We start from the raw sequence: 18,555 nt of genomic DNA, 5'->3' as shown, positions 1-18,555 counted from the left end.
CCACTGTGCTGCCCAGTGGCTCCCCCTTACTGCGCATGCGGGCTCGCGTAGCTACGAGGAGCTGTGTGGCCCTAATATGATTAGTAACTTGTCGCTAATCTTATGGGGGGCCGTGCTCAGCAACGGGACATCAGAGCACCGAGGGAAGCCTCAACAGGATCCTGAGCCTTCCCTCTCCGTAAGCAAGTATCTGTTATTTTGTACCCGAGCTTCGGCTCGAGTTCACTTCAGCATAGGTTTTCTTCTGTTTCAAAACAAAACGTTATCTAGGACACTTGCATTACATAAGAAACCATTTATACTTTATAAAGTGTTGTGGGATGGAGAAAATATTTCAAGATGGTCAGTTTTTCAATTTTTTTTATATGCAAGCTGCTTGATTACCTGTCAAGTCAATCACTAAAAAGGGGGGAAAATGTTGTGCTTGCACTTCCTGAGGCACAGATGCCTACATCTGCAGAGTGTGATTTCCTGAGACTGATCTGTGCCCAGCACCTTTGGAGTCTCAGCAGTAGGTTGATGCTTTAGCCACGCCCACAGAACCTGTGATCTTCATTCGTTTGTTTCTTTTCTGTACAAAGCCAGAATTCTCAGTTCCTTTGGGTCACAAGACCTGATTTTTAATGGCAGGAGTATCTTCTATTACAAATTTTGGCACTGTATAAAGGAAACATGAGGTGAGAAGCATATGGTGGCTGCATTTCATTTTAAAGGCAACCCAAATCAAGAGGTATATAGACTGACATGTTTAAACAGTGCAAGTTGCCTGGCAGTCCTGCTGATCTCTTTAGCTGCAGTAGTGTCTGAATTGCACACCTGAAGCAAGCATATGTGGCTAATCTAGTCCAGGGTTTCCTTAGGCTCTTTTAGGCTCCCTGCACTTCCGATTCCACTTTTTAATCGGTTTTTACATCCAATTCAGATTTTTAATCTTTACTGCATGCTGAATTTTTTATCAGTTTTTCTGTTGAATGTATTCAGGGAAAATCTGAATCAAAAAACGGATTTGCAGTGTGCAGGGATCCTTAGTCGGGTGCTCTGCCCGGCTAGTTTTGGTGAACACCTGGCTACCACCGGCTCCCCTCCTATAATGTAAGCAGAGATGCGCTCACACACCAGCCCCTGCATTCTCTCATATCACCCCACCCACCCGCACTATCTTTAAAACTTTATATCTCTGGCACCCGTGACCCTGTTCCGGATCCGTGCCTGACGTTGGCCAGCAACCATGTGGTGTGCAAACCCAAAGAGTCCGGGCACAGTGGTGGAGAGGTAAAGTGTTACTGCACACCAGGGGGGGATGGTGGCAGTAGATGCAGCATCACAAAGCCAATTAGCAAGAGATTTCATGCTGAAATCTCTCAGGAATCGGTCTGCTTGTGTATGGGCAGGCAACATATCTCCAGATTCGTTCAGGGAGAGATCTGTCTTGGTCAATCTGCCCATACTACTCTGATGTATGGGCACCTTTAGAGACTCAGTACAGCCAGGAGATTTGCATGCAGATGGAAGGTTGGCCTGCTTTTGAAGAAATGTTGCAGCTGGAATATCATAATGGATAATTTTTTCTTATGTCTTGTTATATAGAGCCCTAACATTGACTTATTTAAGTTTGTATCCATTTACAAAGTGCATTTTTATATTTTTTATTTACAGTGTGAAAATCTTAAAGGAGAACTGTAGGGGGGTGAAAAAGTTACCTTTGGGCTTCTAACAGACCCCTGCAGACGTCCTTTGCCCACGCAGGCACTCACCAATGCTCCGGTTCATTCTGGAATTTGCGACTTTAATGTCGCAACCCCACACTGCAGGCACTGCAGTTCCCTCTCCCACTGACGTCACCCACAGTTTATTCCGCAGACCGTATGTACGCTCCTGGTGACGTCGGTGGGCGCTAGGACACGGCCGAGCAGGCGCAGTGGTTTTCAGACTTTAAAGTTGCAAATTCCGTCTGTGAACCGGAGTTGGGGACCGGAGCATCGGTGAGTGGCTGCACGGGCACAGGGAGTCTGCGGGGGACCATCAGAAGCCCCAGGTAGTATTTTACCAGGAATCTCTTGTGACTTGAATAGATTTGTAGGTAGTCCTTGGTATACTTTACCTGTGGTGTGCTGTCACCAGTATACTGGAGAATGTAAGGTACTCGCATTTCAATTTCATTTTAGCACATTTGCACTAGAGTAAGTTCTTGTTTGCATTGAACACAGTTTTGGCTTAGTTTGGCTTTCCAAAGCTAAGTGGGGATCCAGTGGGGAACTTAGTACATCTGCTTGAAGGAAACCTGACACAAGACATAGCAAAGATACGCTGAGGTATAGTCATGGGACCACGAGTCTGGATAAAAGCCCTCCATTTTAGCCTGTAAGACTCCATTTGACACATTTAAAGGGAGCCTGTTGTAAGAGGGATATATGGCGGCTGCTATTTTATTTCCTTTTAACCAATTGCCTAGCAGTCCTGCTGATCTTCTGTCTCTAATACTTTTAGCCATAGATCCTGAACAAGCATGCAGCATATCGAGTACGCTGACTCAGGTTTTACTGGATTAGCCATATGCTTGTCCCAGGGGTTTGACTCAGATGCTGCTTATGCCAGAAGATCGACGGGGCTGCCAGGCAACTGGCATTAACAAGAAAAATAAATATGGCAGCCTCCGTATTCCTCTCACTTCAGGTTCCCTTTAAAGGTTTTTGCAACTTATTTTTTTTTCATCTTTGAAAGTTAAGCAGTTACACTTGAGTAGGTGGAAAAATAGAAGCATGTTTCTGTGGCTAAAGCTGCAGTGTTGGCTGAGAGCAGCTGACTGTCGGTAATATGGAATCGTACATGTTGTGCGATAAAAAGAACCGTTCATACTTTTTTTCTCCCTGCTGTGGAAAAATGCACGTTGCTCAGTGCACTGCGATTGTGTATTGGGAAGCATTATGTACTTTTTTGCGGGCGGGAAAATGACTTCGGTTTTAGTAAGGGTCACCCCTGCTTAACCCTCCTGGCGGTTTGCTAAAAAATCGCCAGGGGGCAGCAAATCTTTTTTTTTTTCTTTTTTTTTTTCTTTTTTCATGTAGCGAGACAAAGTCTCGCTACATGATAGCCGCTGGTCAGCGGCATCCCCCCAGCCCCTCCGATCGCCGCCGGCGATCAGGAGATCCCGTTCAAAGAACGTTCCCGTCCTGTTCATCGACGTCGTGACGTCAATGGGGATTCCGATCCACCCCATAGAGCTGCTTGGCACTGATTGGCCAGGCAGCGCACGGGGTCTGGGGGGGGGGGGGGCGGCTGCGGCGCGACGAATAGCGGCGGATCGGCGGGTAGCAGCGGCGATCGGGCACTGCACGCAGCTAGCAAAGTGCTAGCTGCGTGCAGCAAAAAAAATTATGCAAATCGGCCCAGCGGGGCCTGAGCGGTGCCTTCCGGCGGCACCGCCAGGAAGGTTAAGGGAATAAAAGACTTAACTGGAACTCCATAGTTGAGCTAAGGTTGTTCCCAAGTCCATGTCTTTCATGGATTTTCTATTGAGCAATTTGCCTCTTTATTACAGCTGTCCTGACAGGAAGTGACTACACTACAGTGTGACCCTCACTGATAAGAAATTCCCATTTTTTTTCTCTTTCTTGCTCTCAGAAGCCATTTTCTGCTAGGAAAGTATTTTATTGTTGGAATTTCTTATCAGTGAGGGTCACACTGTAGTCACTTCCTGTCTGAGTCAGCCACTTACATACCTGATATTTAACTCTTTCAGACAGAGAAAAAAAACACAGTTATTTGTGTGCCAGGCACTATACATACACATGTCTATCATGCCACTTCGGGTATCCTTTAACTACATGCTGAACCCTTTTGTGGGAGCACTCAGAGTACACAGTCCTGGCTGTTGGTCCAGGAAAAGTGAGGCTACTGTGGTGACCTGTGCATCGCACCCTAGAAAAAGCAAAAGTATGGAACATCTTTTAGGGCTCGTTTCCACTATCGCGAATCCGCATGCGTCCAACGCATGCGGATTCGCACATGTAATGCAAGTGGATGGGCCTGTTTCCACTGTAGCGTTGTTAAGGTGCGTTTTTTTCAGCGGTAAAAAAACGCACAAAAGAGCCAACGAATTCGCCTGCGAGTGGAATGCATGCGAATCGCCGCTAATGTTTTTAATAGGAAATTCGCATGCGGCTATGGTATGCGAATTTTCATGCGAATTCGCATAGGTACCAATGTAATTCAAACAGGCAGTGACATGGTTGAATTCGCATATACCCTCACCTATGCGAATTCGCATGCGAATTCGCGGCAAAAACGCACAAAAATTCGCATCAGCATGCTATTTCATGGAATTTCAATAGCGGTGGAATCCAGGCGATTCTGCACCGCAATAGTGGAAACGAGCCCTTAATCCCATATTTTTCAGTGTATTGTGTGTGTGTGGGGGGGGGGGGCAGGGTACAGTCTTTCAAGGGTACTAAAATGAATGATGTGGGTAAACCATGAGCGATGGGGTCCAGAGAAATGAAACTGCACAAAAGGAAGATGCTTGTTAGTCTAGAGAAAGCTGCCAATATAAAATGTATAGGCCAAATGGAGATTGCTGTAGACTTTAATTCTTCAGGTACAAGTTTACGGTAACTGCAGTATTTCCCAACAGAGGGCATTTCTCATGGTTCTGAAATGTTAATCAGCCCCAGCCCGTTCTACTTGGGTTTATTAAGTATCTGTCAAGTCATTGATGGAAGGGTGGGCTTAATTCCTGAAGCAGATACAGAGATCTGTATATTGGAGCGCCTCAGCTTTTGGGAGGTAGCATTGTAGGGCTTCTTAAACTATGCACAGATAACCATGTCTCAAGTTTTCCTCCTAAGTATATCTGTGTTCTCAGCATTTTTAAACGGGCAACGTAGCCTAAAACTGATCCAAATAAGCCCACCTAGAGTTAGAAGTAAAGGTGTGCGGCCTTAAAGTGTACCTGAGATGAAACAAAAATTACCTGGGGCTTCCTCCAGCCCCCTTTGGCCTGATCACTCCCCTGCCGTTCTCTTCCCCCTCTCAAGTCCAAAGTATGGATCCTTACACAGTATTGTCAGTAAGTATAACTTGTTGTCCCATCACACACAATCATCTGATCGTGCACCGACTATTATTTCAGGGCCTATAGTGTTAATAACCAGTCCCTTCAGTGTGTGGAGGTTCTGACTTGAGTTGGTCATTGGCAAGAATGGGTGTGGCGAAATTTCCAAATCGGAAGTAGTCAATAGCTTGACATTTTGAGACTATTGATTCATTAGAATGGATTTGGATTGCAGCAAAAGTTTACTACTTTTGTACCTTCACAAATGTAGCGATGTCAGTTTACAAAGGCTGAGAACATGGAGTTCACTTTTAGGCTTCGTTCCACAGACTGGTTTTGGAGGGTGTGAATGTGGTAAACCATGGTTGTTTTACAGCCCTCATAACTATACAGTACAAACCACAGAACCCACCCACACATACATGGTAGATGGATGGTTTCGTTGCAGGTGATTTAAAAAAATAAGTCTGGGAAGATTAAGATGGCCTAAACCCAGGTACATTTGTGCATGGTTATACTTGGCCATGTCAGTTTAATTGTGGCTAAGGGCAGAAAAACTGACTCGAATGAATGTCTATGGGCCTGTTTCCACTAAACACAATTTTTTTGATGCAGATTTTCGCATAGGCATTCATTGGAGTCAGTTTTTCTGCATCCAATCTGTGTGTAGTGGAAACAGGCCCCGCTGACACAGTTGTATCTGCTTTTCAGCATCTGTTACATTCATGTGCAAGTGAAAAGCGCACACAACTCAGTCAGTTGGCTCAGGCCCTTATGGAAGTGACCAGCAGAAGCAGGCCATCTCAGAACCCTCCACAGACAGCTTTGTGCAGTTATGAGAGCAGTGGCATGGACACGTTCTTCCACCCTCAAAACCAACCATGTGAACTAAGCCTCAGGTATGTTAATTAACATATTGGAGAAAATATATTTTATCCTCAAGGTTCAGTAAATTGAGCATTAGAGCATTTGCATCTTTCACTCAAAGGATTCTCAAAAGAATTAAAAGGACACCTGAACTGAGGCATATGGTGTCTGTCATATTTATTTCCTTTTAAATACCAGTTGCCTGACAGTCCTGCTGATCTCCTTGGCTGCAGTAGTGTCTGAAGCAAGCATGCAGCTAATTTTTGTCAAACACCCGATCTGTATGCTTTTTTTTAAAGGTATATGGCTAAAAGCATTAGGCTGTGTTCCCACTTGAGCAGAGAATGGACATCCCCCGCCCCTCTTCTTATTGCTAAACTGACAGTGAACGGCTCCTATTTTATAATTGTGAGCAGTTCACCCTTGTCACTCTGTAATGGATCCGCATTGCTGTAAGTGGCCTGCACTTCTATGCCGTCTGTGATAATCCCGGGCAGGTGGATGCGTTCCTCCATATAGCCTAATACAGGGGTCAGGAACCTTTTTGGCTGAGAGCCATAAACGCTACATTCAGTGTAATTCCGTGAGAGCCATACAATGTTTTAAACTGGGACAGTAGGGCTCACATACCTGTTGCCATGGTGATGTGTATACAGTTGACCCGCTGGACAGCGTAAGCATGAGACACGTCTTCAGCTTCTCTTGGGTATCAGCAATTTCCCCGAGAGCCAGACAGGAGAAATACCGACTAACAGCTTGTACAATTAGCTAGCTGACTTGGGGGTTGATTCGCTTTGTAGGACGAGATCCCCGCACTATGGCCCAATAGGCTGCCTGTCAAGTGACAGGCAGCCTATTGGGCCAATCAAAGTGTAGGGATCTTGTTCTACAAAGTCACTGGAACCGACAGGGTCCAGAGTGAAACAATTGGAGCAGTCATTCGTTTTGGGGTAGTGCATGCTACAGCAGAAAATTTTACTTGTGCTGCCACACTAAGCTGAGCTGCTTGAGCAGTGTAGCTTAGTGAATGAACCCCTACTTATTTGTCTGTGAGCCAGATGCAGCCATCAAGAGTCACATCTGGCTCCCGAGCCATAGGTTCCCTACCCCTGGCCTAATACATCTGCCCCAGGCTACATGTCCTATTGCTGCTGCTTGGTCCCTGTACACAGCCCAGTAGCCATCAGAAGTGTGGGGGATCTCCACTGGGCTGCAAAAGACCAATGGAAATCCTCAGCAACCTGGAGAATTCTCATTGATTCACGGTGGACCAATGAAAATTCTCCCTGTTGCTAGGGAGATTTGGGTCTTTTGCAACCTATGGAAAGCCCCATGCGCCTGCTGACCTCTAGGCTGAACAGAGATGGTGATCACTTTGGACAGAAGGCCTGGGCAGCACAAAGCAAAATGGATGGAGCTTACAGTGCCTGTTTTTGCATCTGCTCAAGTGGGAACAGAGCCTTAGAGGATCAGTAGGACAGCCAGGCAATGTGTATTGTTGAAAAAGAAATGTTGCCCTCCATGTCCCTCTCACTTCAGGCATCCTTTAATCAAGACACAAAAGTATAAAATAGTCTTTCACTGTTCGATACACGGGTAGTCTTTTGTATGCAGACATTTAAAGCAATAACTAGCCTGATACCGTTTGTGTTTGGCGTTAAGCATTGTCTTTTGTACTAGAAAATTGCGAGCCATCCCTCTTTGTAGACCAGTGGATTACATGAGAACCTCTAGCACAGAACCTCTACAGCCTTTACAGTATGGACTCAGTCAGCATTAATAAAGGAGTTACAGCAGGAGCAAGAGCTGCACGTTTCCAAGAAGTGCCAAAAAGCAGGATTTACTGTGCTGATTAGTAAGAAACTTCCCCAAGACTAGTTACAGCTGAAATAAAGAAGACAGTCTAGCAAGAGTGCAACATCTTTTGGAGCCTACTAGAATGCTAGCTACTGCAGGTGTGACAAAAAGCCAATAGGTCTAGCAGTGAGACCTGAAAGCAAGGGCCATAAGACTAGGTAAGGTGTGCTTTCATTCTCTAGCCTATCGAATGTATATTTAATGGCAGTTGTACTAATTTACCTCTTGCTTGGCAGGAACACTCGGGTGACGCCTTATGTTGACCGGGAAGCATGGCAGTAGTTCTCAGGACACTGTTTTTCTCAAGTGAGTAGAAACTCGACCCCAGTGTTTACTAATGCATAAGATGCACACTGTGGCTGGTTGGTGTGTTAAGTGTTTTTAGTAGGGTTGGAAGGAAAAAAAACAACTATGCTGCGGTAGTAATGCTCAGCTGGAGACTAGAAGTGACCTGGATATTGCAATTTAGTGCCATGGCATGCAAATCTATCAAATTAACACAACTGCTCCCCGGCATATCAACTCACCCAACCAACTGCCAAATTCATTGATCTCGACGTCCCGCACATGCTGGCACATCGTGTCCCTATAGCGACAGAATGCATGAACTACATAACTGACATGCATCTATAATGGCCGGCCCAGGGATGTCACCCAAGTAGATCCGGGTCCCAATTTCTGACAGGTGAGAAATCAGGTGTGTACACACCTCAAGGTCTCTTTTTCCAGGAGCAGCTGAAGGTGGTGAATTCACCGCCTGTAGGTGCTCCTGCCCACGAGCCGTTTGCTTGCCAATGCTTGGCACAGGAGGTGGATCGACGCAACTCCCCCACGTAACTGCACCAAGAGACATTTTTCAATTGCAGGGTGTCAAACATGACACGTGTGGAGTTACTGAACGCTGCCATTCAGCTGTTTGTAATTGCAGTCGAGCGACACTTGTGGTTAGCAGCTGAACTGCTTGACAAACGAGCAGTTCAGCTGTCCGTGGAAAAGAGGAAGTTAGCCAGCAGCAGTTGTGCTAAATTCACTTGCTCTTATGTTACCACACGTTAGTGAGACAGACCCTAAATCGTTCAATCGATGGGGAATCCTGTTTCAACAGGAAAAATTCTCATTGGTTCATGGTGGACCAATGAGAATCCTCCCTGTTGCTAGGTAGAACTCCATTTGATTTTTCTGAACAATGCAATAAGCAGCCCCTGTGCTTCTGCCAGGCTCAGATGGGTTTTGGGAGGAGAACTGGTAGATAGGTGGCTACACAAATGGGGGGGGGGGGGGGGAATGCAAAACAGCAGATGTGTGGGCAGTTTCCTGCATCTGCTGCAATAGCTTCATAGTTGAACCGGCTCTAAAGCTATTCATAGGCAGTACCTACGGCAGGGATCTGTGCTGGAATAGTAGATGTATGATGCTATCGGCCTACAAACTGCTTTCCATTCTATTTAGTGTTTAGAGCTATGTCCTGATTGTGATTTTCTTGCATGTGAATTTTTGTATTTTTATTTAGGTGTTACATTGAATTGCCAGTGATGCACAGAAAGGATTCCCTCAGACAGTTACTTCATGGAGCTTCAGAGATGGATTTCTTAACATGAAAGTTGCTTCAAATCCTAAAGGTTGGCATTTTGTTTCATGCCTGTTAAAAAGTTCAGTACTTGAAGTTAAAATACACCTGAACTGAGGAAAATGGAGGCAGACCCAAGGTTTACTTTTAAATGATGCAGATTGCCTGGCTGTCCTGCTGAGCATCTGCCCCTAATACTTTTAGCCATAGACAAGCATGCAGATCAGATGTTTGACTGGATCACACACAAAACAGTGTGTGGCTAATCCAGATACACTGCAGCCAGAGAGATCAGCTTTGTTCAAGGGCCCTTTCACCGCGGTCCATCACATTGCACCAACACTCATCCCGTCGCAGAGGCAGTGATAGACCTATGGGGCTAACGCATTGAACATGGCGCGTGTGCTGCTCCAGTCGTGATGTAATAGTAACTGCGTTTTTTTTTTATTTTTACCCAACCATACTGTGAGGCATAGTTTCCAGGCAGAGCAAGCGGCCAGCAGAGACGTGTCCCTGCGGTGAGACATTGTTAGTTCCTGGGGTTTTTGTTTTGTTTTGGTTTGGTTTTTTTTTTGGTACCAGCAGTCTCCGGTCTAAGTCTGAAAATATCTCCTTTAGGGCCCATTTCCACTGGCTGCATTTGCATTTCTAAAAGCGCATTCTGCAGCAATTCTCACTTACTTGAATTAGAAATGTGGCAAAATTACCACAATTTCCAAAAATCCCGTAAAAATCGCTGCAGTCTATTTTGCTGTGATTTTTCAAAATGGTTGCGAGTTTGCTGCAATTCTCAATCAAGTGAATGAGAATTGCTGCAGAATGCGGTTTTAAAAAATGCAAATGCATCCAGTGGAAATTGACTTTGAACTGCTGATTTAATGAATGGCTTGTCAGTGTTGCAGCCTGATTTTATTGCAAAGAGCAACTCGGCCACAAATATTGCAGTGTGCAGCAAAATTACCAAGGTGCTTCCTGCAGATTGACATGGTGGTCGGTCATCTTTTTAAACCCCTTGTTTATATATACACACAGTTACTTATTTTCTTAACAGAGTAACCAAGCAGCACAGGGTGACCCAAACTACTAGGAATGTATAGGGGGATAAAAGGAACCAAAAAGCCCTCCTACTAAAAAAGCAAAGTTTGGTGTAATTGCCTTCTTAAAACAGAAGGAAATTTGCAATAATTCAGTTATAAATGAACATTTGTGGTTACCCACAATGCACACCTACTAAATATGCAAATGCAAGCCTATAGCTTTAAGTTTTACACAGCCATATCAAACCCACATGTAGACAGCCTGTTTCGGACTTTTGGTTCTCATCAGTACATGGTAGGGATTGATAAGGCTGTATGAAATAGGGCTTAGTTAAGCTTCAGTCTTACAATTAGGGATGGTATGAAAAGCAGAAGTTTGCCGCCTTAAACCAGGGCTGTGAAGTTGGAGCATTTTTGGGTACTTGGAGTCAGTGTGTGGTTTCAGTAAACTGAGTCTTAAAGAGACACTGAAGCGAGAATAAATCTCGCTTCTTGTCTGTCAGCAGGGGCATGTGTGCCCCTGCTAAAACGCCTCTATCCCGCGGCTAAACGAGAGTCCCTGACACCCCCCCCCCCCCCCCCCCGCAAAATCTGCGACCAACTTGGTTGTAGATTTTGCTGCTGGTGAGGCAGGGCTGCGGCGGTTAGCCCTGCCTCAATCCGGAAGAGGGGATGCGCTGCTCGGAGGGGATTTTGGGGGGTAAGGGACCCCTGTTTAGCTGCGGGATAGCGGCGTTTTAGCAGGGGCACACATGCCCCTGCTGACTATGAGGTCTGAAGTGAGATTTATTCTCGCTTCAGACTTTGTCGGATGATTTTTGTACAGACTCATTCACAACCCTGTCTTAAACAGAAGGTATTTGCGATTATTCGGGTTGGAGTGAGTGCAGGTGTCCCACAATGCATCACTGCTGAATATGCAAATCATCCTTTGTTTCCCTAAAAGCTAACCACACCTACAGAACCGCTGGAATGCAATGTGCCAGCTAGTTAATATTGTAGAGCCAAACTAATCCAACATGCATACAGACTGTTTCAGATTGGTTGATTCTCATCAATACATGGCATTACGGTACTATGGTTCTGTGGAGTAGGACTTGGTGAATTAAATGCAAATAATTGAGCTGATGCTATTTTGTAAGCTAAAATATATGGATTTTGAAAATAGACCAATCAAATGCAGTGGCATTTTTTTATGCTTTGGTATTAAACTGATGCCATTTTAGACTATGCTCCTTTATAGTAATTCAAAAACCATGATCAAGATGCACTAATGCCAATATTTGATTAACCTTTTTCTTCAATTTTCTCTTCTAGGTTTGTATCCAAAAAATTAAAGTGAGATGAGCTGCACAAGAGAAACGTCTTTGGAATTTTTTTTTTTTTTTTTTTTTTGTATTAAGAACATTACTGCATCTTGTAAATACTGTAAATAAAAATAAACTTCTTAAAAAAATCATCCTAGTGGTTCATTTCTGGTTTCTGTAAATTTCTGTAAGCTGAATGCATTTTCCCATTACCTCTTCAGGTGGAATGCAAGCTTCTGATTGGATAGCAGCACGGTGGTGTAGTGGTTAGCGCTCTTGCCTTGCAAGCGCTGGGTCCCCAGTTTGAATCCCAGCCAGGTCAACATCTGCAAGGAGTTTGTTTTCCCCATGTCTGCGTGGGTTTCCTCCAGGCACTCCGGTTTCCTCCCACATCCCCATAAACATACAGATAGGTTCATTGGCTTCCCCCAAAATTGGCCCTAGACTACAATACATACACTACACTAGACATATCACTATGGTAGGGATTAGATTGTGAGCCCCTCTGAGGGACAGTTAGTGACAAGACAATATATACTCTACAGTGCTGCGGAAGATGTCGGCGCTATATAAATACATAATAATATTTGACATGAACAGTAACTTCACACCTTGTAATCACCCAGCATGCATTGCTCTGCTGTCCTGTCAGTTTCTTGAGGGTCAATGCTAGAAAATAACATGGCTTGCTGGGTGGTAGATAATCAATGAGATGCAAACTGGAATTGGGCCAAGCTTAATACACGTTCAGTTTTGATTAGGTCAATTCTAAATGTAGCCTCACACACCATATGTTTAAATCCTTTTTTTTTTTTTTTTCTGTTTCGTTTCTGATAGTAACATTTTAAAACCTGACCAATATATCACGTTTGCTCCCCAACCCCCCCCCCTCCAATTATGAAAAAAAACTTTCATAAAAATTGATCTTAAAAATCCACCACTCCCAATCTTTTATCTAAACCTATCCCCACCACCATCACACACAATTCAAACAGGTTTCTTTAGTGAATAAAAGCTTTCAATTTTTCTGTACAAGTTTTTATTGAATTACCATATAAGTGGCTAATTTTTTGTATTGTGTGGCCACCTTAAGCTGCATACAATCTGCATGCAATGATTTACTGTATTTGCATCTCATTGATCACCTCTAATGGATGGGGCAGAAAACTGAAGGAGGCCAAGACTCAAATTGGGTTGTAGCGCCATCGGAGGAGGACCATTACTACTGATATATGAATGGTATTGACACTTGGCTCATTGTTGACATTCATTATGGGTATTAAGCACTTTATATAGCACTTTACAGAAAGCTTTGAAGAATTCCTGTCCTGAACAACCCTGGCTGAGTATCCTCCACTCACTGCAGCTCCTGAACAGTTGTGCACTGTGGCAGTGAGCGGTCCAGTCGTGTGGTTGGGAAACATTTGTTCCTGGCCGAGGCTCCTGTACACAGCTGTCGGGGAGTATGCATGAAGAGTGTGAGTGTAGACAGAGCAATGGGCCCTTCAAGCAAGTACAGGGGGCAAACTGAAGGGCCACTGAGATTATAGGGACACTGAAGCCCCAAGTATGGCAACCTCCTATAATTTTCAGTTCAGGAGTACTTTAAATGTAGGATTTAAGTTTTGAATTAGAATCAGTAAATTTACCTTTATTCTATTATAGTGAAAATAATGATAGTAAAATATCAGAAATATGATATACTATAGCTAAACATAACCCTATTCTCACACTGAACCCTCCTACTATTGGTTCATAGCTTTAACCACACACCCTTAACATCCCTGGTGGTAAGCCCAGATCAGGCTCTGGGTTGGAAATCCACAGCTCAGAGTGGTAACACTGAGCTGCGAGGTCTATGCAGAGCAATGGCGTGCAGCGCGCGTTTTGACTCGCTTCCCTTGGAAGCCATTCTTCTTCTTGTTCTGAGACACTGCATCCCCCTGGTGAGATTGTCGCCTGTTCTGGTGACAGCCGGTGATCTCACCGTAGGGTTAAAGCACCACCTGGATTACGAAGGGAGAACTGCAGCAGTGGATCCCAGGGAGGTGAGTTGGTGCAGGGGCTGCTGCAGAACTCTCTGCAGTATGATTTCCGCTTTTTGGGATCTGAAAGCGTGCTAAAAACTTGCACCGCATTTAGATCCTAAAATCTGGAAGTAATCATACTGCCAGAGAGGTTAATCACCCACCCCTATAGCCAACCTTAGCGCACTATATCGGGACCCCAAATGCCAGTATTTCAATACCACATCTAGCACTTCTCTAAGTATTTTGTAGGAGTTATGAGGCATCTAAAGCAGTCTGCTGCCTTACAGTCCATGAAACTAAATCAGTTCTGACTTTATTCAGATTTGAAACTGGAACACTTAAATACACTTCCTCATTTTGATTGGTCCATTTCTAAGCTACATTGCACACAAGACAGAATTATTAGCACAATGCAGGCAACTGCTCAGGACAGTCTGATGCAGATGCCAGTATGAGGCCAAAATGAGGCTTGGTGGTGCCGGATAGGATGCCATAAACCTTATAAGGCTCTCTCAAAAAAATATTGCTCTTCACCAGCCCATTGACATGAAAGGATTCATATATTAATGGCAAACTTACACAGAAAATGTACGCTTTTTTTCCTGGTAGACTCAAAGCACCAGAGCTGCAGCTACTAGGATGCGCTCTATAGGCAGTAGCAGTGTTGGGGAGCCTTGCCTAAGGTCTATTGAATAGGTGCTGGCTTACTGAACAGGAAGAGCTGAGATTTGTACCCAGGTATGTGTCGAGGCAGAGCCCTTAACAGTACACTATTCAGCTGGATGTACTGTATAATGTTAGTTTTTCCAATAATAAATGAATCCTTGCATTTGAATAGACATAATTATTAGTAAAGAGCTAACCACTGCATTGAGTAACTTCCATGCTGCATAGTCTGTTTTAAATGTGCAGCAAACTAGAATTTACATTTTGACCATTGGTATTTGCACCTCTAGGTATGGTGCTTGTTTACACTGGAATCATTTCACTGAGATCTGCAGATAGGATTTGATATGTATTTTTTTCAGGTGACTGTAGCACACCAGCTGGACAGGTGAGAGCACTGCAGTGTAAACTCTGCAGCTTATTGGGGCTTGGGGGACAACCATTCACTTAAGGGGGCTAAGACATGGTGGGGCTCAAACATCCAGCTCTGGGATCCTGGGCAAATGCCCAATTTGCCCCTATAGAAGCACCTGCCCTGGATGGTCAATGAAATTCAAAGGGACTCCAAGCACCTCTCATGGGTATGCCTTTAAGCATACCCACGAACAATTGAGTGTGTCAGCACACTTACCAGCCACTTGTTTTATCCAAACTCCCCCTGGTATTGCTGCTAAAAAATGCATGGGGCCAGATGACTTCCATCTTGCAATGGCCATGCATGTCACTTCCTCTTCCTGCTTCATTCAGTGATGCACTTCTCTAACAGAGAAGACGGGTGACCCAGAAGTTTTAACAGCCGAGATGGCAGCTGCGATTTCTAAATTGAAAGCAAATGAAAACTATTTGGTGTAGAACGGCGATTCAGGCATCAGATGAAAGAGAGCACAAGCTACAGAAAGGTATTTATCTTTAACCTCCCTGGCGGTAAGCCTGAGCTGAGCACGGGCTATGCCGCACAGGGAGATAACTCAGCCCCTGGTGGGGCGATTTTCACAATGTAAAGTGCTGTGTGCGCAGCTAGCACTTTGCTAGCTGCGCGCACAGCTTGATCGCCGCCGCTCTGCGGCGATCGCACGCACGCAGCGGCAGAAGAGGCCCCCCGCCAGAGCCCTGCGCTGCCCGGACCAATGAGTTCCTGGCAGCGCTATGGGCTGGATCGAGTGTGCCTGACGTCAGGACGTCGGCTGACGTCATGCCGATCGTCGCCATGGCGACAGGAGAAGCCAAACGGGAACGCGTTATATACGCGTTCCCCTGTTTGCTATTGTTGGCGGCGGTTGGACTAGAGGGCCACATGCGCCCTCTAGTGGTGTTTCATGTAGCTACCACTCTGGTAGCTTTACATGAAACAAACAAAAAAAATTATAAAAAAATTTTTTTTTCATCATTTGAAAAAAAAAAAAAAATTAACCGCCAGGGAGGTTAAAGGGATACTGTAGGGGGTCGGGGTAAAATGAGTTCAACTTACCCGGGGCTTCTAATGGTCCCCCACAGACATCCTGTGCCCACGCAGCCACTCCCCAATGCTCCGGCCCCGCCTCCCGTTCACTTCTGCAATTTCAGACTTTAAAGTCTGAAAACCACTGCGCCTGCGTTGCCGTGTCCTCGACCCCGCTGATGTCACCAGGAGCGTACTATGCAGGCCTAGTATTGTCTGTGTCTGCACAGTACGCTCCTGGTGACATCAGCGGGAACAAGGACACAGCAATGCAGGCACAGTGGTTTTCAGACTTTAAAGTCTGAAATTCTAGAAGTGAACCGGAGGTGGGGCCAGAGCATCGGTGAGTGGCTGCGTGGGCACGGGATGTCTGCGGGGGACCGTTAGAAGCCCCGGGTAAGTTCAACTCCTTTTCCCCCGACCCCCCCCACCCCCACAGTATCCCTTTAAGTAATTTACAATGTATTTATTCTTAAAATATGAATGCAATCGCCCCACAAAGCAGTTTTGTGAGTGTTTTGCGGTTTTTCTATACCTTCCATTGAGGCGAAGCTGCCTCAAAAATGGCTCAAGCACCACTTTACAAAGCAGAATGCAAACAAGCCACTCATGTAAACTCTCATAGGCCTAGTGCACACCAGAGCGGTTCGGCTGCGTTTTGCGATCCGCTTGCGGCTGCGGATACGCTTGGGTAATATATTTCAATGGGCTGGTGCACACCAGAGCGGGAGGCGTTTTGCAGAAACGCATACTCCTGGGCTGCTGCAGATTTTGGATTGCGGAAGCGTTTGTCTCAATGTTAAGTATAGGCAAAACGCAAACCGCTCTGAAAAACGGCAGTTCAGAGCGGTTTTGCAGGTGTTTTTGTTACAGAAGCTGTTCAGTAACAGCTTTACTGTAACAATACATGAAATCTACTACACCAAAAACGCTTCACAAAACCGTAAAATGCTAGCTGAAACGCTACAGAAAAATAAGAAAAAGCATTTCAAAATCTGCTAGCATTTTGCAGATCTGCTAGCGGTTTTTGGTGTGCACCAGGCCATACAGAATCATTGTGTAAGTGCATTCAGGGCGATTTTGAAAAATAACAAAACTGCCTGCAGTATGATCAAGCCCTACCCGTTTATTTTCTCACTCCATTTACAATTTCAGGTATATTTAACCACCCTGGCGTTCTATTAAGATCACCAGGGCGGCTGCGGGAGGGTTTTTTTTAAATAAAAAAAAAACTATTTCATGCAGCCAACTTTCAGTTGGCTGCATGAAAGCCCACTAGAGGGCGCTCTGGAGGCGTTCTTCCGATCGCCTCCGGCGCCCAGAATAAACAAGGAAGGCCGCAATGAGCGGCCTTCCTTGGTTTGCTTACATCGTCGCCATAGCGACGAGCGGAGTGACGTCATGGACGTCAGCCGCCTCCGATCCAGCCCTTAGCGCTGGCCGGAACTTTTTGTTCCGGCTACGCTGGGCTCAGGCGGCTGGGGGGACCCTCTTTCGCCGCTGCTCGCGGCGGATCGCCGCAGAGCGGCGGCGATCGGGCAGCACACGCGGCTGGCAAAGTGCCGGCTGCGTGTGCTGCTCTTTATTTGATGAAAATCGGCCCAGCAGGGCCTGAGCGGCAGCCTCCGGCGGTGATGGACGAGCTGAGCTCGTCCATACCGCCCGGCTGGTTAAAGGACCTCTTTTGTGAATGAGGAAAAAAAATAAAAAGTGGTTTATGCATAAACAATTAAACATCCTACTAAAATAGTGTAAAGTTTTTTTTTTTTTAATAAAATGAATGGTTTCATCAATACAACATGTAATGTAAACAGTGACGGATGAGGGACTGTGAGGCTGATCCATTTGTTAGGGGTGTTTTTTTTTTACTTTAATTTCACAAATATAACTGCTGCCTACCTAGTTTTCATTGGTGTAATCCATTGCTGGCAGGAATCGCTGTTACAATAATGGCTTTGTATGTGTTTACATTGTTGCCTGGCAACCAGACTCCCTGTCTGCAGAGAGTCATCTGTTATCAGCTGCTGGGAGAATCAGCCTCATCTACACCATACGATTCTTTATCCGATTTGATTTATCAATTCAAATTTAATCGAATCATGAATCGGACATGTCAGGTTGAATCAATGAATCAATTCGGACATTAACAGATGACTCTCTGCACAGACCTGAGTCTGGTTGCCAGGCAACAATGTAAACACATATGAAGCCATTATTATAACAGCTGTAATGGCGATTCCTGCCAGCAATGGATTACACCAATGAAAACTAGGTAGGCAGCAGTTATATTTGTTAAAGTAAAAAAAAAAAACACCCCTAACAAATGGACCAGCCGCACAGTCCATCATCCATCACTGTTTAGTGTTTACATTACGTTGTATTGATGAAACCATTTATTAAAAAAAAAATTCACGAAAGAGATCATTTATATTAGGTCACTTATTGGTGTATGGGGTAGGGAGGTGATTAATGCACATTGATGCAATCTTTATCACCAGGGCTAGCTCTGCTATTCAGTGGCAAACCTTACTACTTACTGTCACCTTATTTCATTTTCCAATGAAACATTTCCTCATTGTGTCACCCGGTGTTTTTCTTCCTCTTCCATTTGTTGTGCTCACGTGATGGACACATTCTGGCAGTGGTCTGGGCACTTACCACTCACTCTCTTGATGATCAAGTTGAACAGATGGTATATTGTAAAAAAATTTTTTATTTATTCACAGTATTGCCTAT

General features: G+C 44.9%; 2 long non-coding RNA genes across 2 annotated transcripts; one reads left to right on the top strand and one right to left on the bottom strand.

Moving 5' to 3' along the window:
• Positions 1 to 345: 345 nt before the first annotated feature.
• LOC137524928 (uncharacterized) lies at positions 346 to 17,786 on the bottom strand. The gene is made up of 3 exons (XR_011022817.1): positions 17,719 to 17,786; positions 15,013 to 15,198; positions 346 to 657 (listed from the first exon to the last, which is right to left on the bottom strand). It is a non-coding gene; the product is annotated as an uncharacterized lncRNA (long non-coding RNA).
• Positions 3,300 to 11,837, top strand: LOC137524926 (uncharacterized). The gene is made up of 3 exons (XR_011022816.1): positions 3,300 to 8,080; positions 9,285 to 9,393; positions 11,696 to 11,837. It is a non-coding gene; the product is annotated as an uncharacterized lncRNA (long non-coding RNA).
• Positions 17,787 to 18,555: the final 769 nt, after the last annotated feature.

Source organism: Hyperolius riggenbachi, chromosome 7 (genome assembly GCF_040937935.1).
Source record: "Hyperolius riggenbachi isolate aHypRig1 chromosome 7, aHypRig1.pri, whole genome shotgun sequence".
NCBI classification, from domain to species: Eukaryota; Metazoa; Chordata; class Amphibia; order Anura; family Hyperoliidae; genus Hyperolius; species Hyperolius riggenbachi.
The sequence above is the reverse complement of the archived record's forward strand: the minus strand, read 5'-3'. Positions and strand labels throughout refer to the sequence as shown.